Source organism: Pogona vitticeps, chromosome 2 (genome assembly GCF_051106095.1).
Source record: "Pogona vitticeps strain Pit_001003342236 chromosome 2, PviZW2.1, whole genome shotgun sequence".
In the NCBI taxonomy this organism is placed as follows: Eukaryota; Metazoa; Chordata; class Lepidosauria; order Squamata; family Agamidae; genus Pogona; species Pogona vitticeps.
The window spans coordinates 290,405,844-290,429,086 of record NC_135784.1 but is presented as its reverse complement, the minus strand read 5'-3'; the positions used below and the strand labels follow the sequence as shown (position 1 = coordinate 290,429,086).

At 40.5% G+C, this 23,243-nt stretch overlaps 1 non-coding gene across 1 annotated transcript; it reads right to left on the bottom strand.

Moving 5' to 3' along the window:
* Positions 1-460: 460 nt before the first annotated feature.
* LOC110073903 (uncharacterized) lies at positions 461-11,028 on the bottom strand. The gene is made up of 3 exons (XR_013541139.1): positions 10,892-11,028; positions 1,950-2,079; positions 461-682 (listed from the first exon to the last, which is right to left on the bottom strand). It is a non-coding gene; the product is annotated as an uncharacterized LOC110073903 (transcript).
* Between the last annotated feature and the right edge of the window lie 12,215 nt (positions 11,029-23,243).

The window sequence follows — 23,243 nt, the reverse complement described above, 5'->3', positions numbered from 1 at the left end:
GTTTCAGAATTCGGATGTGTACCACCACTGCACACAATATTTTCAGCACATTCTCCTGAAAATGAATAGTGTGCTCAGTTATGCATGGAGGATGAGAGATTTCCCAAGTCAGAAAAGGTTTAAAACAGTGGTTCCTTACCTTGGGTAACCCATGTGTTCTTGGACTGCAATTCCCAGAAGCCTGCAACACCAGCTGTGCTGGCCAGGGTTTCTGGGAATTGCAGTCCAAGAACTTCTGGGTAACCCTAGTTGGGAACCACTGGTTGAGAAGGAAGGAGCAAGTCGACGATTTGGGTAACATGTCAGGAAGAACAACCTTCAGAACACAGCCAAAGAGCCTGAAAAACCCACAGCAACCATCAGATCCTGGCCATGAAAGCCTTCGAGAATACATATGGGTAACACTCAAAAAATTATTTGCCATTCTTTTCGTACAGTATCTGTATATGATGAGTCACACTGAGATTTTTGCTGAATTTATTATGGCACAGATTCTAGCTTTTCTGTGTGGCCTCAACAGTCGGCACATTGTTTCTTCCAAGTCTTCCTCCTCCTTTTGCCTTTCTTCCTCATCCTCTCAAGATGGCCAGTTCTTTGGTGTCTCTTGACCATTTGCTTCATCCATCTCTTCACATTTTTATTCTGTGGACTGGCACACAGCTTTTTGTGCTTAGTGTAAAGGCTATCAAAGCAAGAACATAAAGACTGTGTTTAAATAAAATTTAATTTAGAAACAACTCTTGAACAACTGATTTGTACCAAAAAATGAGAATTAATTGAAAGTCACATTTATTTCAATAGGTGGATTAAAGACAGGTGCTTTTTTCAAGTGAGACTTAAAATGTAAACGTAAAATGTAACCCTAGACCTGCCAAAGTTTCCCACCCCCTGTTCTAGATGGGAAGACATACTCGACAAAAGGCATTATGAAGATTACCCTCCTTCACAGATTCTCTGTAGTAAGGGGAAGGAAGCTGTAAGATAACATAGATGCATTACAAATGGAAGGCAGAACTGTGTTTTTAAATTAGGCTTTTACTGTTGCAAGTATAAAACCTCATTCATGCAATTTTATGGGCAGTCCAGACTTCCGCAGACTTCCCATGTTTTTCATCACTTCTTCATCCCTGCCCACCCCTACAGCAGGGTAAAAAAAAAATCTGTGAAAGAAAAAGAGAACACAGAAAAGCTGCACAATGCCTTTTCAGAGCAAGTGATCAAAGCTTTCCATCTGGAAGCAAAATGTCTTAGTACTTGACCTCATCTAATAATTCCTACCTGTGCCCCATTTCCAAGTCGTTTCTGAACCTGAGCTAAGCTGCAGGAAAAGAGCTTCATCTTCTGGTCACTTCCAGTGCTCTTTAGGAAAAGATGATGTGGCTGCCAGAAGGTTCTGGGTCCCCCTGGCTTCATACTGTATATCTCAAAAAATAAGTTTCTAGTGATACATTGACAGCAGGCAAATACATGCAAGTTTGAATGGCTACAAAGTAGATGATTAATCTGCTAAATAGGTTATAAGCAGTTAATAGCCCATGCTGATCATGTTTGCTAGATCTCAGGCTAACGATGCAATCATGAAGGTGTGTATTAAGCAATAAATTGGTACGAGATTGTCTCTTAAATCCAGTTCTCAATTGGCTTAACCCTCCCATCCTGAATTCCAATAAACAGAACTGCTGTATCCCATAACTTAAGAAAGGATAGCAGAATAAATCATCCCCACCATTCTATAGCTTCAACAAAAAGCATAACCAAAGACAGAAGTTTTGTGGCACCTTTAAAACTAAAACTCAGATTGAGCGTTCATAAACTCCAGTTTACTATGTGGACATGCTAAACAACAAAATTTGCATGCCTATCTTTCTGAAAACTCTAAAATTCCATAATTGATAGCAGCTATTAATTTATAAATTAATTAAAATACAATAAAAATTTCCACTACTTACACCACAGCTGGTATTTTGCATAAGTCGCCAGCCTTCTGAATCTCAAATTTCACCACTGTCCTCCTTAGCCATCTTCTGGGGATCTGATTGGCTACTTCTGTGCAACAGTTAAAGATTATGGGAAACACAGCTGGAAGAATAAGAAAAGATAAAGATTGTGTAGGATGTAATCCTATAGCCACTTGTCTAAAAGTAAGCCTAACTAAGGCCAGAGAGATGTACCTCAGCATATGTACAGACAGAGTTGCACTATTAGCATGCCTAAAGCCTGGTCTTTTACAGCATATTGATTGCCATGTTACATCTGCAGTTCATAAGTAGAATATATTGTTTTACAGACAGAGCACTGGTCTAAACCAACCATTCTCAACTGTTTTTTGGCCACATCCCTTTTAGAAGATCTTCTTGGGTTCCAGGGTCCCCCATCAAACAACAAACTGAGGAACAGAAAAATAGAATAGAAAATTTTTCACTCTGTGTTCCCCTTCAAATGTCCCAGGGCTGCTCTTAACGTTTTCTACCCCTTCTATCATAGTAGCATGAAGCTGGAAGAGGCCTATAAGGCTATCAAGTCCAACCTCCTATTCAATGAAGGAATACAGATCAAAGGATATCTGCCAAGTTGTTGTCTAAATTTCTTTTGAATGCCTCTATTGTTGGAGAACTCACCACCTCTTGAGAGAATTGGTTCTGTTCTTGTACTGCTCTAACAGTGAGGACATTTTTCCTGATATTCAACTGAAATCTGGCTTTCTGTAACTTGAGCCCATTGTTGTGTGTCCTGCGTTCTGGGCTGATCGAGAACAGATCCTGCCCCTCCTCTGTATGACTACCTTTCAAGTATTTGAAAAGTGCTATCATATCTCCCCTCAGTCTTCTTTTCTCGAGACTATACACACACAGTTTTTTTTCAGTCTTTCCTCACAGGGCTTGGTTTCTAGTCCCGTGATCATCCCTTTGCCCTCCTCTGAACTTGCTCCAATTTGTCAGCATCCTTCTTGAAGTGCGTTGTCCAGAACTAGACACAGTACTCAAGATGAGGCCTAACCAGTGCTGAATAGAGGGAAATGGCACCTTGCAGGATTTGGAGGCTATACTTCTGTTGATGCAGCCTGAAATAGCATTAGCCTTTTTTTGTAGCCACATCATACTGTTGGCTCATGTTCTATGCTTTGATTCTGCAACTACCTTGAGTCCCTGCATTGGGAGAGAGGCAGAATATATTGAAATGAAATAAAGAAAATTCAAGTACTGCAAGGGGAACAACTGTGTTCAGTGTTCATGTGCCAATGTGATGTAGTGGATACAGTGACAGACAGCCTGTGTTCAAATCCCTGCTTGGCCATTGAAACTCACTGGGGTGGGTTAGAAGTGGTAAAACCGCTTCTTAAATAACTTGTTTACTTTGAAAGCCACATTATAATTGTTATATGTTTTGATGGCGCATAACAAATTGTGGGACAAGTAGGGCCACTTGTAGGCTTTTCAGCTAAGATCATGCGATGAGGGAAATTTTATTGGTCTGATTAGAACTTGAGGGTGGTAATGGAAGGGTAAGGGTGAACATTTTAGTAATTCATGCATGGTTGGCTTGGATAGCTCCCTGTGCATTTTTAAAAGAGAGCAAAGCATGCTGCTTATATATTGCCCCATAATGTTTCAAGCACTCTCTAGGTGGTTTACAAGTTAAAAATGCAGGCTTCGCTGACACTTCTAAAATTATTTTGACCCACTTCTACTTTGGTTGCATATGATGTAGATCAGTTTTGAAACACAGTTCAAGCTAGTTAAATTCACTCAATTTCCAGTGTTTAGAAGGGACTTATTGCATAAGGAGCCAAACTTACAAAATATACTGAAGGAGAATCTTACATCAAGGAGGTGATGGAGAATTCCTGAAACAGCCAACAAGGACTGTTTTTCATTACAGCAGTCATGAAAAATATTGCTCCTGTTGGGTGGAAGGTGGAATATCTTGAGGAGGGGGGAAAGAATAGAATATCGTGATAGAAGGCATGGATAACTAGCTGGCAATATAAGCAAAAGCACTGTCTGATGCAGCTTCTTTGCAAAGTTACTATTTGTTCTTCATTGTTCTAGGTTTCCCTGCAGAGTGAGTAAGTTTAAACATGAGTAATGCAGAAGATATGTAGAAAATGAAGCTGAAGGAAAGATCTGCAGTAAGGATAAAGTAAAAAACCCTTTCTGAGCCTATGGCACTTTTGTCTGCAAATTTCTCCAGGATATGAAAGAAGAGAAACAGGTACTAAAAATCCCCCATTCTACCTGTGAACATTGACCTCTTTTCCAAGAAGTGATCTTTTCTGAGAACTGGGTCTTCTGCTTTTGTCATGCTACTTACACTATTGGTCTCTGGAAGCTAATTTACTGTTGGAAAACTTAGCAAGAGTTTACTGTCCCCCTTTGTTTTTTGAGTGATGTCTGGAATGAACTGCTCAGCAGAATGAAAATAACCCAATAAAAATAATCCCCAATAGTCCAATGAAACAAAAAAAAGAGTAATCTATACAGGAAGACCTTTGGATTACTAAAAGGTAAAATCAGGAAGACCTTTGGTCTTTCCTCATAAGAGTTTTCTGAGAATTTTGCTAGTTTGTTGGAACGTGATGGGATTGGGAAAAAAAACCACAAAAACACCCACACGCACACAGCCAGCCCCAGCGGACCGTGATGGGGCTGGGGAAGAACACACACCAAAACACAAAAAACATCACAGCACAGAAACATATCCTCCCCAAACCCAAACTCACCCAGCAAAACAAAGTAAATGTACTTACTCAGGAGCAGAAAGCAGCTCCAGGCAGTTCAAGGCCTCCTCACAACACACTCACTCTAACTGTTGGGGCAAAAGGGCTACAGAGAAGCAGCCTCTTTGCCTGCCAACGGTTAGCAAATTTGAATTCCCCACCTTTTCCCCCCTGTTTTTTTCCAGTTGCAGCTCAAAGCTCCGGCTGCAAGTCGAAGCAAAATTTTGCGGGCGGAGCTGGTCGCAACTCGAAATGGTCATATGTTGGGACGTTTGTAAGTCGAGGCACCACCGTATATTAGAGATGGAATTTTTAGAATTTTTGGACTCCCACTCCCAGAGTTTGCTCAGAATCCCCCAGACAGAATTCTGGGAATGGGAGCCCCCAAACAGATACCGACAGAGTAGCTTGTGGGAATTTCATTGCTTTCCATTTACTTCTCCTTTGAAAAGCAAGGAAACTAGTCCACTGATCCCTGGAAATTGCAAAGTGTCATAGCTGGGGTGGTCTCAATGGCCATTAGGCTCTATAGAGGGGGCTTTCCTTGGAATTAACCCACTTATAAAGGTTTGTGGCTCTCCAGGGATCACCTGGGCAGTTACTTTGTTTTTTGAAGGAGACGCATGCAGACAGCAGTGGAGACAGAAAACTCCTCTGTAGGCACCAGGTTTGTGGCACTCACTCCTCAAATGCTGCCTAGAGGACTATGGGTGAATTCTCATAGCGGAAGTCCAAAAAATCTCAAAGTCTCATCTCTTATGTATACAAAATAGCCCGAGATAGGATTAAATTATTCTTGCCAATTTGCTATTTGTTAAAAAAAAATTTGTGGAAAAACTTGACACATTTATAATTGCTTAGAGATCTCAGTCTTTCACAACAAACATTTTGTGTAAATAACTCACGGGTTTCCAGTTGTGTCAATACATATTTATTGTTTTAAAAGTCCAAGCTTTCAATGGCAATATCCTGCATCATCTTCATCAGGGAAGGCAAGATATTAACTAAAACAAAGCTAATCTTTGTTTAATTCTGTGGGATAGAATTATTATTGAGGCTGTACTAATAAGACTTGAGCCACATTCCATCAATAGAGAGAGTGGGGTTACTTTTAGTGCTTGCTGGAAGCCTCTGTGGTTGGTAAAATGAGTACCCAGCTTGCTGGGGGGGCAATGTGTAGCCTGTATAATTAAATTGTAAACCGCCCGGAGAGTGCTTGTAGTGCTATGGGGTGGTATATAAGTTAAAAAAAAAAATGCTGGCCAATGCAGGGAACTGGCACTTTAATGTTAATCTGTTTGGGTTTGGTCTGAATGTTTTGATTGTATCTTTAGGTAGCCGGCTCAAGGTTGACTCAGCCTTCCATCCTTCCGAGGTCGGTAAAATGAGTACCCAGCTTGCTGGGGGGGCAATGTGTAGCCTGTATAATTAAAATTGTAAACCGCCCGGAGAGTGCTTGTAGCGCTATGGGGCGGTATATAAGTCCAATAAATAAATAAATAAATAAATAAATAAATAAATATTAAGAGTAGCTTTGTTTTAGTTGATATCTTGCTTTCCCTATTGAAAATGGTGCAGGATATTGCCATCGAAAGCGTGGACTTTTTTTAAACAATAAATATGTATTGACACAACTAGAAATGTATGAGTTGTCTACACATTTATAATTGTGTTTGCAATATTCAGTCCAATGTTAGCCCATAAAATCCTGGAGATGCATATATATGCAGAATCTGTGTTTTGGGAAGAGTATGCTTTCATCCTTCCAAACACCCTGGCTATGACAACAAGAAGGATGGTCATATCTTTGAGATTTAAAAAAAAGAGCTTGACCTTTAAAAGGCTTGCAAAACTATTTTCCAACTAAATAGATGTAGCTTATTGTTTGAAAGGACTTAGTTTGAGATGGAAGACTAACAGAGGCAAAACAGGGCTTTCCAGAATGAGGGGCAACCATTTTCAAAAGAAAGCAGGCTTTTAAAAGCCTTCTCCAGACCAAAACAGTGCAGCTAAAAAGATAGAAGCAACAGGAAGGTAACATGCTGGGACAGATTGAGCACTCTTAGGGTGCAATCACATGGACATTTAGCTCATTGATTGGTATGCTGCAAGGACCATGATTTGCTCTTTTTTCAAGTAATCACGCAACATAATCATTGGAGCGGTAGGAAAGTCCCCGGAGCATTCCTACGGACACCTTTCTGAGCCATCAGGGACTTCTACTTTTTCCCTGCGAGTATGATTGCTCCATTTTGGTTCATTCTCAGCACATGCAATAACTAGAAACAAACTAAAAGTGAGCCATCTGTTTGGCAAGACTGCTTCAGGTGGGAATTTCCAATATTGTGAAGTGGCTCAAGAAGCAAGCCACTTTAGGATATAGGCAAATTAAACATTTCCTCTGCTCAGTTTATCAAGACACCAGTTGCACTCAATAATGTCCATGCTCATGTGATTTGGCTCACAGAAATAATGAATATTCACCACTAAATAAATTGCTTCAGTATTTAAAAAGATAGCTTGGAGCTTCTCCTCCCAGTAAATCACTTCTGCCACTTTCCCACCTGTACTAAGGACATCACATCTGCTAGTGTGGATAAAACACAATTATAGTGAACATTGTAGGGAAAGTACAATATCCCTGATGCTGAGGAACATCTATTTGTAGTTTATCGTAACTCATAAACAGGAAGTAATCTTTCATCATTTCCAGATCAAGGGTGCCTCATGCATGCAACTAGAAAGCATGATGTCTTCCATTTTTATTTCCTTTGTGCATTTTCCATAGTAAAAGGCAGTGGAAAACCTGGGAATCTTATAAGTGGATCAAGCCTTTGCCTCCTTAAAATTCAGTGAATGAAATGTAACATGGCATGATAAAAGCTTTGTTTAGAACTGCTCTCTCATCTGCAATGTTTCCCCCTCCCAGTGACAGCCAAAGTGTTGGAAGGAAGTGGCCATAAATTATCAGAAGCTTCTCGTTGTAGCTTTTGTGAGGTTCAGACTGTGGTTCCTTAACTTTCTGGAAAGCAGTTTCCAACAACACTAAAGAAAGAGTAATGTCCTTCTTGAAGCACTAATTCAACATACAGTTGCCTTGAGAGTGCGCTATAGGTCTTTGAACTGCTTACTTGAATATACTGTATTTTCTAACAATTTATATACAGTATATCACAGAAGTGAGTACACCCCCTCATATTACATAAATATTTTAGTACTATCTTTTCATGTGACAACAATGAAGAAATGACACTTGGCTACAATGTAAAGCAGTGAGTATACAGCTTGTATAACTGTGTAAATGTGCTGTCCCCTCAAAATAACGCAACACACAGCCATTAATGTCTAAACCACTGGCAACAAAAGTGATATACTAAAATATTTATGAAATGTGAGGGGGTGTACTCACTTCTGTGATATACTGTACACCCTCACAGCTCAGGACATGCGTACTTATTCGGAAGCAGAAATTAGTGAAGCTGGTTTCTTGGATAACAGCTTCCTAAATCCTGCAGGCAACATGGTCAGTGACTAGTCTGGCTGAAAGATTCTGGATGATGTAGTTAAAAAAGTATAATTTCAAGTTCTGCCATTAATTTCCTTCCATGCCATGAAACAAGAGAGTAGCTAGTCTGGTAGGCTTTTAGGAAACTGATATCACATTAAACTGACACTTGCTTTAATATGTATGTCTATATGTAAAGTCAAATAAGACTAGGAGGTTGTGTTTTTTTTAAAGTTATGACATTGTGTTTTCCTGGTTTTGGAAATTTCCCCTCAGTTTCCCCTTCAGTTTTTTTTCCTGCAGATCAGATGACATTATGTTACTTAAGAGGGATTCCTGGGGCAATCACATAAATATAGCTTTGGGTTCTCTCCCTCTCATTAATAAAAACGGATGGCAGAAACAGCAGCGATGAAAATATCACCAGCAGTCAGTATGTGTTGCGAAAGCTCATAATTTCTCTGTTTATATGCCTGAACAATGCACACAGCTGTTTCACATAATCTCCTCTCCCCTATTTTATGCCAAACATAATTTCTAATGTGGGTTTAGCTAAGAGGTTGGTCTAAGGATGCCAACTAAGCTTTGTGACTAAGCAGAAATGTGACTCTAGGGCTCCCATATCCAAGTCCAACACTCACCGTTACATTATACAGTATTGGCTCTCTCAGATCAGTGTTTACTATAGAGGTGATGCCAAGGCTGAAGCCTCTCTCTCTCTCTCTCTCTCTCTCTCTCTCTCTCTCTCTCTCTCTCTCTCTCTCTCTCTCTGTGTGTGTGTGTGTGAGAGAGAGAGAGAGAGAGAGAGAGAGAGAGAGAGAGAGAGAGATGTCACAGAACCTGTAAGAAACAGACGATTTCCGAGAAATGAAACCAGAATATTTGCAGAGAACTATACCCTTGTTCTTCTGTGGCAACCGTACACTCCAGGAAGTGGCCAGTAATACTCCAGCCTTGGTATTTGTAAACCCTTCATATTGCTTGTTACCTTTCCAGGTCACGTTTACAGACATTCAGAAATTAAGGGACTGACAATGTTGCTTTTTCTTAACTAAGGAACTTTGATCTTTAGTTCACTTACTGAAGAGTAAATTCTACTGTAATCAATGGGAGCAGGGCGAAGGCCATTTTGTTGCCTGCTGCAAAGAACAAGATGGCCCCCTGCCCCAATATGGAACTGAAGTGGACAGGCAGACAAATGTTTACTTCAGCACTGGTTCTGTATTGTACCTGAGCACACCATATCTGCTTTATGACAGAAAATAGGTGCAAGCAACCTGCAGGTTAGACTGTGGGTGTGCACAGCTGTCTTCTAATAGAGAGGTATGACTAGGAAGTTGCTCACCATTCCCAGAGTCTGCTGCTAGCCTTGAACAAGAGGTCAAGTTTTATTCATTGAGCCATATGGCAAAGGAAGAAAAAATTAAGAGTGCTCAAGACAGAAGTGAATCTGAGATAAGACTTAGCCTCAGAATTGGTTGATGAAAGCCATACTCACCTGCTTTCTAATATGGCCTTTGTTTTTTTTTGCCAGACCCGGAGAACCTGAGCCCTTCAGATGTTTATGAACTACTACTCCCATCCTCTCTCATGACCATATGGCCTGGCAGAAGCAGATGGGAGCTGGAGTCCAAAACCGGCCGGAGCTACAGCCCCGTTTGAGGCATTGGTACAGCCTGACTATTGAGAAAACATGGTCAATAGACAACTGATAGCAGCAGAAAATAAATTAATCCAAGCATTTGGAATATGCTTTGAGCAGTAAACACTGATGATGACGGGATTGATTTTATCCAACGTGGCAGTGCTGCATTGCTACGTCTGTACAAGAAGTGTGTAAGCAGGAAAAAGAAAATGTGGTCCAAAAAAACTCTGCACCTCTGTTTATTTTACAGAAGACACTTTATTTATATGAGCCAAGGTGTTAAATGACCTTTTTTTTCTCTAGTTAGCAAGAAAGTACAACTGCAAGGAAGAGACTGAAAATGCATATTAGGTGGGGGGAGTGAACTGAGATATTGGTGCAGAGGAAAAGAACCAAACACTTTTATTCTGATAAATTTTGCAGCCTCTTGCAGCTGTTTTCCATCTTGGGTCTGACACTCCAAATTGTGCACTAGGTCAACTCACCAAACATTGAAGAGAACAAGCTACTCCTCTTACTATATGTTTAGGCAAAACTTTGCAGATACTAAAAGCTTGCATTCCTTCTTTAAACTGACACAGTTTTCTCTTTCACCATACTAAAAAAAATATGAAATTTCTCAGGATGAATCTCCAACTATGTATTATTTATGTATTTATGCAGGTCCTATGCAGGTCCATCCTGAGATGTGTAGCTTCCTGAGCTGGAGCAGCAAATGACATCCATCTACTCAAGTAAAAATACATCTAATACTCAAATCTGAGAAAGTTCTTCTGACAATCTCCCTCACTCTGCCTAATGGTAGGGTCGTTCTATTTTTATAAGTCGAAAAGAGGCTTCTCTGTTGCTTCAAGCAATATAATACAGAACCAGAATTTTTGAATTTTCGTTCTGTACGTCTTAAAACCGCTTTCTCAACCCCCCCCCCCAGACATGGATATTTAATTAAACCACTTCTTTCAATTAATCTCCTTCTTCAAAAAGAATAAGTATGCCAAAAGCTTAGATACGAGATATGACTTACCCTCAGATGCATGGCAAGCTATTGTAGTTCCAAATATGATGAGAAGGCTTACATTCATGCTTCTTCTCTGCTGGGCACTTTAGGACTGACAGGATGGATAAGGTGCCAGCTGCCAAGCGAATTACCACCTCCTTGACAGTAAAGGAACAAAGGAAGTTCAAAGCCCCACCCCTAACAAAGTACAAACAGAAGCCCATGAAATATTTTTGTATTTTCACTCCATTGCCACTTCCTTCATAGGAAAGAAAATTTTTTTGGAAAATTCTGTTTTGGAATGCTGGTGATGTTGACTGTAGGATTCTAGGAGCTGTAATCCTCCCCCCCCCCAAAAAAAAACCCACCTTTTCCTCAGCTCTAGAAAGAAACATTTCTCATTTACTTGCAAATTATAATCCATCTTCTCCATCTAGCCCAGCAACTTTCACTGTCTAAGACACAGGGCTTTTATTGATGGCATCTACCACCTCTTTTAAAACAGGAAATGTCAGTGATCTGATCTTGGGCTTTCTCTGGTCCGGCCCTGCCATTAGGCAGAGTGAGGTGCTCGACCCAACCTGCAAATATTCATAGAAAGCAGCTCTAGCTATTGCACTCTGGTAGGGGACTGTGCCATATGTCCTCAGGTCGCCTGCATCCTCAAGTGTGTTGAAGGATGCTGTCCTTCCCACAGCCAGTGCTGAAGAAAAGTATTAATGGCCGTCAGTCCAGAGGGGTACAATGCTTTGTAACTCCATTTAAACATAATTCCTCATCGTACATCTGCAGATATAAATCAGTGTCTGCCATTTTGAAAAAAATTGTATCCTCCTTTATCTTGCTTTCTAGTGCTACAAAAATGGCCACCTTATCCTTTGTTGATCCTTCCTGGAGTCCAGTCTCTCTGTGTAAAATCATCATCATCATCTTAGAACTATACAGGATGCAATCTTTTCTAGGCTTACACCATGCTCATGTAGCCCCTGGACTATATGACGTGTGTGTGTGTGTGTGTGTGTGTGTGTGTGTGTGTGTGTGTGTGTGTGTGTGTGTGTGTGTGTGTGTGTGTGTGAGTGAGTGTGTGTGTGTGTGTGCGCGCGCACACTGGTACTGGTCCTGGTGCTTGTTATGCTTGAAACCCATCTATGATTCGAGAAACCCCTTTCTCCTCACAAGACTGCTCATGCTGTGTCCCTCCACTCTCTAAAACTACATAGCTGGTTTTCAAAGACATCAACTTTTCAGTTGTGGGTCTGTTCCTGTGGTATAGCCTGTTCAGGGGAGCTAGGCTAGTGCTGACTCGTATATTGTTCCAGCATTGGACAAAGATGTGACAGTTTGCTTAGACCTTTGAGCATGCCACCTGAGCTTAGTTTTCATTCTTATTACTGATTGTTTTATTGCTCTGCTGGTGTTAGGTTGTGATTATTGTATTATTGCTGCTGCTAGTTTGTTGTAACGTTTGCATGCCAAGTTTACATTTTTATTGAGCCTTTGAATCTTTTATTGGATTGGTAGATGTTCTTTGATTAGTAGTGAGCTGTTGTGGAAATTCATTAACTGAAGGGCATCAAGAGATACGCTAAACATTCTCTGTTTTATTTAGCTGCTAAGGCTGCAATGCTAGGCACATTTTCTTGGAAACAAGTTCCATTATGGTGCTTACTTTTTGTGTGAATGAGTGACTGGCTGTCTGAGAGGGTTTTTAAATGTATTGTTGTCTCTTATTACTTTTAAATATGCCTTTAGTTTTGATTTTACAGTATTAGCCATTTTTCATATAATATTTATTTAATTCTTCTAAAGTATTTGTACACTTACTGTTTTTAAACATTGTCTTTTTAATGAGGTAAGTTGCTTTGGTTCCTTTTAAGGAGAACAGCAGGATAAAAATATTTTAAATGAAAAAACAGACCAATAAATAGGCACATCTGAAATTCCCATTAAACACAGCCTACTATCAATGATTAAAGCCAGGTACATCGATTTGACTTTTATATTTATTTAAAATAATTAAACGTTGGCTTCTCATTCCCTGGAAACCACAAGGAAGTTCAGCAACATTGCCTAAACCACTGTAACCTATTTTGTACCCTCTAGATGGGCTGTGGCAATGCTGGCTAGCATAGGATGAGAGTTGTAGTCAAACCCGCTTGACAACAACCTGGCTGTGGAAATTTGCTTCTGTGTTCTGTCTTTAAAAGCAAATGGGAAGTGATATAGATCCATTTTTGGGTACTGCCTAAAAGAAAGAAGCTGGCTAGATACCTCCATGATTGATGTATCTGGCAGCAGATCCAGAAGTCAGGAATTCGATTCTCCACTGTGCCTCCTGTAAGCAGAGCTGATCTATATAGCCTTGGGCAAGCTGCACAGTCCCAGGATGCCCCCAGAAGAAGGGAATGATAAACCACTTCTGAGCACTCTCTACCTGGAAAATCCTGGAAAAGGTCACTATAAGTCAGAATTAACTTGACAGCACATGTTGTTTATTATTAAGAGGAAGAGAGATCTGGGGAATTTCCCTTGGTTAAAGAAGTTATTTACACAGCTTGACAGATGCCAGTTACACAGACTGGCAAGCAATTACAAAGGGAGTCTGCTTCCTAGTGCTACAGCATGAGAGAGCAGGTGCCAGCATATGAACTATAATGCATGCAGAATTTTGTACCAATTTAGGTTTTTTTAAAAGTTCGTCTTATTTTTGCACAATAGGCTGTCACCGTACTCAAGCAGAGAATATGTTATAAAACAGAAACTATGTTATATAAAACAGGGATGGCAGTACGCTGTTGGGAATTCAGCTTCCTCAGCTTTCATGTAAACAATGACAAAGTTTCTAGCCCTTATGACTGTGAAATAAATCTCTGTATGTAGACATTTCTCCACATGGAGACATAGTTGAACAATATGTTTCCAGGCTCAACCAGGGTTTCCATCTCCTTGCTTGACTTGTTGTTAGAACAAACAAATAAAAAGACAAACAGAATTGCGCATATTAAGAGGAAAGAAGGAAGGGGGGGGGAAAGGGAAAAGTTTAAACAATGATAATTATGCAAAGTTGTCAATTTTTAATATTTGATGCAACTCAGCTTATTTTTGCACAATTTCTGTACTATTTGAATAAGTAATTTAATTTATACATAGTGTGGTGTGTATATATTTGATGTTGCAGTGTATCATGAGTATGTTCTGTCGCATTATTAGTGACAGCAGACTTCTCTCTATTATGTACCTTCCTCTCTCCCACCACATGGTCCAAAACAGTGCTGTTTTGCTAGATTTATAATTTAAAAGAAATTGTTTTCATGTGCAAAGTTGGCACACCCTCATGATGGAACGAGGGTGATACTTGGTACAAACCAGGCAAATGTCAGATGAGAAGAAGCCACTGTTTTCCACGACTTCCTGTCACAAGCAAATGACTTTCCATGGCTGGTTTCTTCTGGTCTCAAATCCCTGTCAAAGGAGCTGGAGGGAAAGGGGCTTGCTAAGTGAGGGAAGGTTTCTTCCTCTCTGCATAAAATTACGCCTCAGGGCTCTTTAGATCTATCTGATGGAGAACCATGATTTAAAGCTTAAGCCTGCTGCCCTTTAGGCTACGTGCTTCGCTCATTCTTCTTCTTTTGCTTTCCTACCAGAGATCAGGCTGGCTGGCTAGCTCAGTGGTTTGGGTATCTGGTTGTGGGATCAGAGGTTGGCAGTTTGGTCCCCCACTGTGCCTCCTGCAAGTAGAACCAGCCTGTGTGGCCTTGGGCAAGCTTTTAATGCCTAATGGTTGGGGGTTTTTCTTGCTCTTTGGCCATGTTCTGAAGTTTGTTCTTCCTAACGTTTCGCCAGTCTCTGTGGCCGGCATCTTCAGAGGACAGGAGTAGCACTCTGTGCTCTGGTGGTGTTTGTTTGGGAGTTGAGTATTTATTGCTGTTGGATCAGCTTTGTCCTTTTCAGGAGATGGGTGATTATGGTGGCACGTGTGTTTTTGTTGTGGGTGTATTGTTGTGATAAGGAGGATAGATTATCTATCACTGTGATTGATGGGTGTCGCTAGCTGGTCTTTTGTGCGTAGTGATCACTGATCCTACTTCGAGAGAGTTTTAATTTTTAATGCCTACTTTGAGAGAGATTGGAATGTTGATTAATTTAAAAGAAGCAGCCAAGCCAACAAACATTTGTTGCAGCTGCTTATTATTCTATTGTCACAGTGTTATCAAATGCAGGTCAATCTATGGATCACTGTATAGCAGGGACGGGGAGAAGGTAAATTGGCATCTATTGGGAGATCTCTCCCTGCCCGTCACCAAGCAAGTGGCCATAGATGAGTGATGGCTTCCAACTGCCAGTGGTTTAATAATACTAACAGTTTAAAGCACCCCATTTAGGATGCTGAAAAAAGAGGAAAACACGTAGAATTGTGTAATGAAAGGAACCGTGTACAAATTCCATGCACTCTTTATCCAACAATTTGCTGCCTGTTTTGTGTAAGCTGCTATTTTGCACTTGTGGGTGATTGGATGACCTCAGACCTCTGCTGGGGAAAAAACTTTCTCGTTTTGTTCACAGACTGGTCTTTTATGGTCAACTGGAGTACATCGAGGGCCCACCCAGTTCAGCACCCTGCTTCCCACAAGGTCAGGGGCATAATGCCTCATTTTCCAGAAGTATCATAAAGCCATTGCAAACCACCTACACTGATACCTTTGCCACACCTTGTGGCAAATAGTTCCATAGTTTTAACAAGGTGCTGTCTGAAAAGGTATTGATTTTTGTTTGTTCTGAATCTGCTGGTGATTCTGGATGGCTCAGTGCAGAGCCAGAGGTTGGAAGTTCAATTCCCACTGTGCCTCCTTGACGGGGTGTGTGTGTGTAAATGATCCATAGGGTCCCGTCCAGGAGTTCTTAGATATAATTATGTTATATTATTATCTCCCACCATTAACCTCACTGGCTGATTGCATCTTCTAGTTTTACTTTCTCTACTTCACACCCCCACTCTACCTTGACTTTTCTGCCTACTAAAATGCTTACTAGAGTCCCTTATGTAATCTTTCCTTGCAAGGAGGCAATTTTAGCCCTCTGATAAATTTAATTACCCTTTCCTGCACCTTTTCTACACTGTTTTCCTAAGAGATAGGCATGTTAGTGTGCAATGGTCAGGACTGGGAATGGGTTGGTTCACTCATTTTTCCAATGACTGCACAACATATGTGGCATTATGAACCAGCCCACCCCATAAAGATGTCTTCCTGCATCTTTTTGGGTATCGGTCAGGAGCTGGCATGATCACTCTGTTTTGGTTCCCTTCCAGCATGTGCAATCGCTCGGCTCTAACCAAGGCAGCTGATTACGTAGCTGTTCATTTGGTGAAGTTACTTGATGATCTTGAGAAATATAAAGCCTCTGTTCTGCTCACCTTGGGAGGGAAAGGGAGATGAAGTTTTAAATTTCTTTTTAATTGTTGTTAACTGACATAGTGATGCTTTGACAAGTCTTTTTTTAAAAACCCTGTCTCTGTAAATAAATAGTAGTTAAAAAGAGACTTTGGTGCAGTTCCAACTGCCAACTGGCAATGCAGTGACATCAGTCACATACTAACTGGTTGAAATTAGTTTGTAATTTATGGTCACAACTGGCCTTTACAGGGAGCAAACATTGAAGGGGTTGGAGGTTTAATTCCTAGATAGCAGTTGTTCAGAAGCCCCACACATATGTTTTCATCAGAACAGCCAAATTCACCTGAATTTTGACATCCAATTGAAAAAGAAAGATATGCTGTGTACCTTGTTTTATTAGCACATCTGCTCTTAAACCCCTGGCACAGGATTGAAAAGTCACATTTTATGACAGAAGCTGCAAGGATGTAGAACAGTGGTTCCCAACCATGGGGGAAACCCTGCTTTTCTTGGACTGCATTTCCCAGAAGCCTTCACCAGCAGCTGTACTGGCCAGGGTTTCTGAGAGTTGAAGTCCAAAAACATCTGGTTACCTAGAGTTGGGAACCACTGGCATAAACCCATAGGGTAGGGGCATTGTGTAAAACTGACACCTGAAGACTTCTAAATGGTGTGACAAAACACGTGATGACGTTCTGAGTTTCAGCCATTCAACACGTAGCGTTTGGTTGGGGGGGGGGGAACTGTCCAAATAAATTTATGGCATAGTGTCTCCTTTTTGTCCCATCCAGTGTAACATACTGGGATAAAAAGTATCATACATTAAGTTCCAGTAAACCACGGTGCTGAGAAGCAGAAGTTACAAGACTTTCCTCAGTTCTTATGGACACACTTACCAACATGCTTAGAGAGGAGTGACAAGCCACTTTCTTCTCTGTTGTCACCTGTTCACACACAGGCAACAACTCTGGAAAATTTGGATTCTGGCTTGTGTGTACAACAGGAATTCTCTTCTTCCAATACACTGCTCGTCATGTGAAAAAAAGCTATGCCACAGGGTGGCAGGTCTACTCCTTACTCTCTGTGTTGATAACAAGCTAATTATGTAAGGACTGCACAGGGTAGAAGTCTGATTGTCAACAGATTGGCTCCATTTGAGTGGGGTTCATGGTGAAATTCTCAGTGGACTCAAAAAATAAAGGAAATATAATTAAATCTATCTGCTAACCATAACTCCATCATTAACCATAATGTAATACTCAATATACTAGCATCCTCACTGTGATCAGAAAATGCCCCATAGCTCACTAATTTAGTATTTTTTATTTAAAAAAATCCTGACATTTAAAAAAAAGCATTTGTAAATATATTAAGTGGTTTGGTCCCTTTCCTTTCACAAGCTTCTTCACTTTCAGGGTCAACATGCTTATGGCTATGGAGGCAATATTGCTGTTCTGCCTGGGGAGTTCTAAAGGGCTTACCAACGGAGAATGTCAAGCACAGAAATTCAATGAGCTGTCTTGCTTGGAGATTGCAATCCAACAATTCTTGAAAAACCTCAGTTGGAACCCTAGCCGCAAGTCCCTAAAAGATCCTATCTCCAGCTAATTAAGAATGTTTACACCAGGTTAGAAAATGTCAGAAATATCCATAATAAAGAAACAAGGCTTCAGGTGGAACTGGGAAAATCACTTACTTCCCCTTTTGTTTTTCAAAAGTGATACTTCTAGAGTTTTGAGACATCTACCCTTGGGTGGGCGGTGTCAAGCATAAGCTAGCTTCACATTAAGTGAACACACTCAAAGTAATTTGAGTTGTGGCTAGGTTCCAATAACTTAATCTTTCCTGTGATCAAAGTATAGCAAAAATAAAAAGTACAGTCCAAGGAAAAACAGCCTGTTGAATGTGAAAGGTACAAAATCAGAATCCCTGTCATCTAACAGTGACAATCCTACACTTAGAGGTTTTTTCAGTGGGAGAGGAAGCAAGACCGAGGAGGATCCAGAGACCTCCTCTTAGATAAAATGCAAAATTTAAAATACATTCATTGTCATGAGAATAATAATTATAATTATGTGACTTCACATCAGTTCTGGCATATGCAACCCTTTTCAGGGTCTTCCAGGTAGAGAGGTGCTCTACCATTCTCTTCTTCTGGGGACACCCTAGGACTGTGCAGCTGACTCAAAGCCAGATAGGCTGGCTCTTCGTCCTTGAGACACAGTGGATAATTGAACTCCCAACATCTGGCTCCTCAGCCAAATACTTAACTCACAGAGCTATCTAGAACAACATTACAAGAAATGTAATTTCAACAACAATCCTTTCCTGTTTTATTTTGAAGCCACAATTATTTGTAGGGTAGATATCTGTGCAAAATTAGATATTGAGTCAACTAGGGAGGCAGGCAACTCTAAGCTGCTTTATTAAAAAGCACTCTAAATAATTAACAAAAATAATGAACAAGAATTCTTACAAATGACCCTCCCAAATAATTTTGAAAGTAATGGATACATGATGTTGATGCTGAGCTGGATAAACACATTGGCAAAGCAGCTACCATGTTCTCTAGACTCAGAGAGTATGGCTTAATAAGAAGCTGACGGCATATACCAAGATCCAGGTCTATAGAGCCTGTGTCCTGAGCACACTCCTGGACTGCAGTGAGCCTTGGACCCTTTGTGCACAGCAGGAGAGGAAAATGAACACGTTCCATATGCGTTGTCTCTGATGCATTTTTGGTATCACCTGGCAGGACAAAGTTCCAAACAGAGTAGTGCTTGAACGAGCTGGAATTTATAGCACGTATACGCTACTGAAACAGTGATGTCTCCGTTGGCTTGGGCATGTTGTGAGATGGTCGGATACCAAAAGATCTCCTGTATGGAGAATTAGTGCAGGGAAATCGCCCCAGAGGGAGACCACAGCTGCGATACAAGGATATCTGCAAGCAGGATCTGAAGGCCTTAGGAATGGACCTCAACAGATGGGAAACCTTGGCATCTGAGCATTCAGCCTGGAGGTAGGTGGTGCAGCATGGCCCCTCCCAATTTGAAGAGACATTTGTTCAGCAGGCTGAGGCAAAGAGGCAATTCAGAAACCAGCAAAATGAGGGAGCTGGACAGGGGACAGATTGTATTTGTCTTCAGTGTGGAAGGGAATGTCACTCTCGAATTGGCCTTCTCAGCCAAACTAGACGCTGTCCCAAGACCACTATTCAGAGCACGTTACCATAGTCTCTCGAGACTGAAGGATGCCTACTAGGAATGGATACATGTTACTCCTTACACCAGAATAGTAATGATGTTACCAGTTGCAGTGTAACTTCTTAAAAGTATCATTAGTAACATTTTTATTTGTAACATTACTTACAGACTTTGAATAATGTATGGAACATGCATATGGATGTTCTTTGTCAAGTACAACTCAACATGGACATTTGCAGGAGATGTATAGATGTCTGGTGGAGATGCTGGAAAGCACTCTCTTTTCAGATCTCGTTGGAACATATGTGATGAAATAATCGTTATGCAGGTTTCTCTATCAATATCCAACTTCATTGGCTGCCATTCATCGAGATATAGAATCTCATTTTTGGTGACATCATCTCATCATGCCTTGTGTACAACTAGAAAACAGCGAATCAAGGTTAGAAATGACTGCTCGAGTTGCTGCTTTTGGAACAATCCTCTACTCTAATGTTTATTTTCTGTCTAGATCCACAAATACCATGCATTTGTTGTGTATACCTAATCCTGTCCAATTTATGGGGACTTGAATAGGAAGTAACTTCCTTTGCATTTACTTCCATGTTGACTTCAATGTTAGGCTTCAAAGAATACAGGCATTTCTACGTTTATGTCTACAAAGAGAGCGAATACCCTTTGATACTGTCTCACATTACACAGCAATGAATCCAAGGTTTTTTGTAATCTTTGGGTTGACATTCACCCTCAGCTGGAAAAAAATGCTAGCTGGTGGTCTTAAGTTACTTTAGTTATTATTCAGTAAATATCTATTGTGAAAATTATTCTGAAGTATTTGGCAATGCTGGGTGGAAACTAAACAAGCATAACTGGATTGCCCAGATTTGGTCCCCTCTAATGCATAGACAATCAGCCATTTTAGCCTTGGAGAAATTCTTTTGAATCAATCAACTTAAACTGTCATTTTGACATGCTGTTTACATACTACATGTGTCCTGTAGCACACAACAAAAAATGGCAGACAGCTGTATGGACCATTTTGGAAGAACCCCCCCCCCCAAAAAAACCCTGAGCACAATATATTTTTATTAAGATGATCTAACATATCCAAGTAATCTCCAGTAGCTCATGTTTTCCAGAAGTATTCTTCTAGCTTAAATAAAGATTATATTGAGGTGGAAGTGAAAGTGGCAGACATGATTTGAAAGAACAAAAACCTATCCTAGCTGCAGTTTTAACAGACTGGATGTGGAATGCATAGATACTGTATCATGCTAGCTTCATTAGATAAGAGGTCCCCAGCCTTTGGGGGCCTATAATCACATTTGGAATTTGTATACTCACCAAGGTGCTCTCACAAAATGCTTTCCACAGGTAGGACAACGTATCATTCACAGAACATCTATTAAGTGGGCACAGCCCGTTTCCCAAAACAGAAGAGTAAATACAGTGGGGTCTCTACTTAAGAACTTAATCCGTATTGGAAGGTGGTTCTCAAATTGAAAAGTTCTTATGTTGAATCTGCATTTTCCATAGGAATGCATTGAAAATCATTTAATCCGTATCTGCTCTTTTCCATCCATAGAAACTACAGTGGAACCTCTACTTAAGAACTTAATCCGTTTTGGAATGGTGTGTAAGAGGCCAGAATTTGAACAAGGACCTTGCACCCCACTCCCACTTCAAAAGCACATGCAGTTATTTCTGGACATACAACTACTCAGAAATGTAGTAAATAATATTGCTGCTTTATTCCCACGCAGGTTGCTAGAAGCTGCAACATGTAAATGTGTATTGCAGGACCCCATAGCGTTTCATTTATTTATATGCCACTAAGGGGCAGGAAGACCTTACTTTAAACCATTTTTCAGGTAAGTAGCGTAGTGGGAGTCCCTGGATCAGCCCCCTCCTGGTCAAAGCTACTTCACAGTAATAAGGATAAAGTGAAACTTGCAGTCATAACTCTGAGCTCCTTGGAGAAATCAGAGTAGCCATCTGTGAAATTACACAAGCCCTGTAGTTCACTTATTTTCAGCTGATGGCGGACATGAATATCATTCTGTCATGGAACCCTGATTTGTGATTTCTCCTCTGTTTCAAGTCTACAACAAATATTCAGAATTGTTTGAAGCAGGAGAATATCCTGGGACGTCAGTTAAAAAACAAATATAAAAATGCACAAGATCATCATCATCGTAGAACTGCAGAACTGGAAGGGACCCCTAGGAATCACCTGTGAAGAAACGTCTGGATCCGCAGCCAGATAGTGAGACCACTAAGCTATCCAGATGTAGAAATCCCTCCTGTTTCTACAAACTCAAAATGGTATGAAATCAATACCCTTCTATGAAAGGAAAAAGGGAGGTGTTTGGTATTGCTTAAGTGTATAAAAGGTTAAGTGGGCTGTTTCCTATACAAGATGTGTGTGCAAAATCAGTCAAGCTATACAAGGAAAACACCCTGAACAGTGTCTGCAAAACATTCAGCGAAGCTTCCCAGAGATCAATTCCTGCCCCTCCTCATGCTGCTATGGAAGACTTTCTGTTCTTCTGATGATCACTTAAACATTAGCTTTAACATCATTTAGATCTTTCAGGAAAGGTTATATGGCTTCTAATGCTAACACTTAAATGTTTATTCTGCCTTTCATCTTCTGATTTTTCTTTAAAACATGCTATCCATTTTTCCCATCATTTTTGCTTATCCATTTGCTATACAGTTCTCATTATGAATTTCGTCCAGGATGTACAAATACTCCTCTAAACATATCTCCAACTGATTCTACATATATGTGATTTCTGCCACACACTTACACCATATTTTTCACTCCATAAGACGCACCTGACCATAAGATGCATCTAATTAAAATAATAATAATAATAAAAAAAACTCCGCCCCAGCCAGCTCATCATCCGGAAGCACTCCCTGCCCCAGAAGGGGAGGAGAAGGGCAGCGTGGTGGCGATGGCGGGAGTGGGAAGCCAAAGAAGAATTGTCTTGATCGGCCAGGTATAAAATCCTGTTTTCTTTCCGCATGCTGTCAGGCTTGGGCAGGGGTTGGGAGGGTAAAAAAAGACTGGTGGGGGCATATAGAGCAGAAAATGCGGTACTAGTTTTCTTTAGAATAAATTAGAATTAAAGAAAAAAACTCCACCCCAGCCAGCTCATCATCTGGAAGGGGAGGAGAAGGGCGGCGTAGTGGCGATGGCAACGGTGGGAATATTTGTCTCGATCAGCCATGTATAAAATCTGGTTGTACTTTCATAGAGACATTAAAATATATACAAAGTTTAACAGAGAAAGTAAAAAGCAGCACGGGCTCTGGGGTATCTGTAATTGCACCATTTTTACAGTATTCCATGCATAAGACACACACACTCCCCCCCCCCTTTCTTGGGCGGGAAAAGTGCATCTTATGGACCAAAAAATATGGTAAACTGACCATCCAACCACATGTGGACTATTTTAATAGAAATTCTGTGGAAGTCTAGCAGAATGTGTGTATGTTCAGAATTGCACTAGATTTGTCTTGCAGTTTTGAGAGCTGGCAGCTGGGAATCCCAGGCCAGCTTCTCTTTTATCTATTTAATTTATTCATTTATACTATTTTTATCCCACCTTTCTCCTTAAAAGGACCCAATTTTATGAAGATTCAAAATCTTCTAAATCATGTACCAAAGTCAGTAAAGGGCATTGCCTTCATATGCACTTTTCTGTAGCATATCCCTTGATAATATCGCTGTGCACTTGGTAATCTATCCACAAGCAGCAGGTTCTTGTA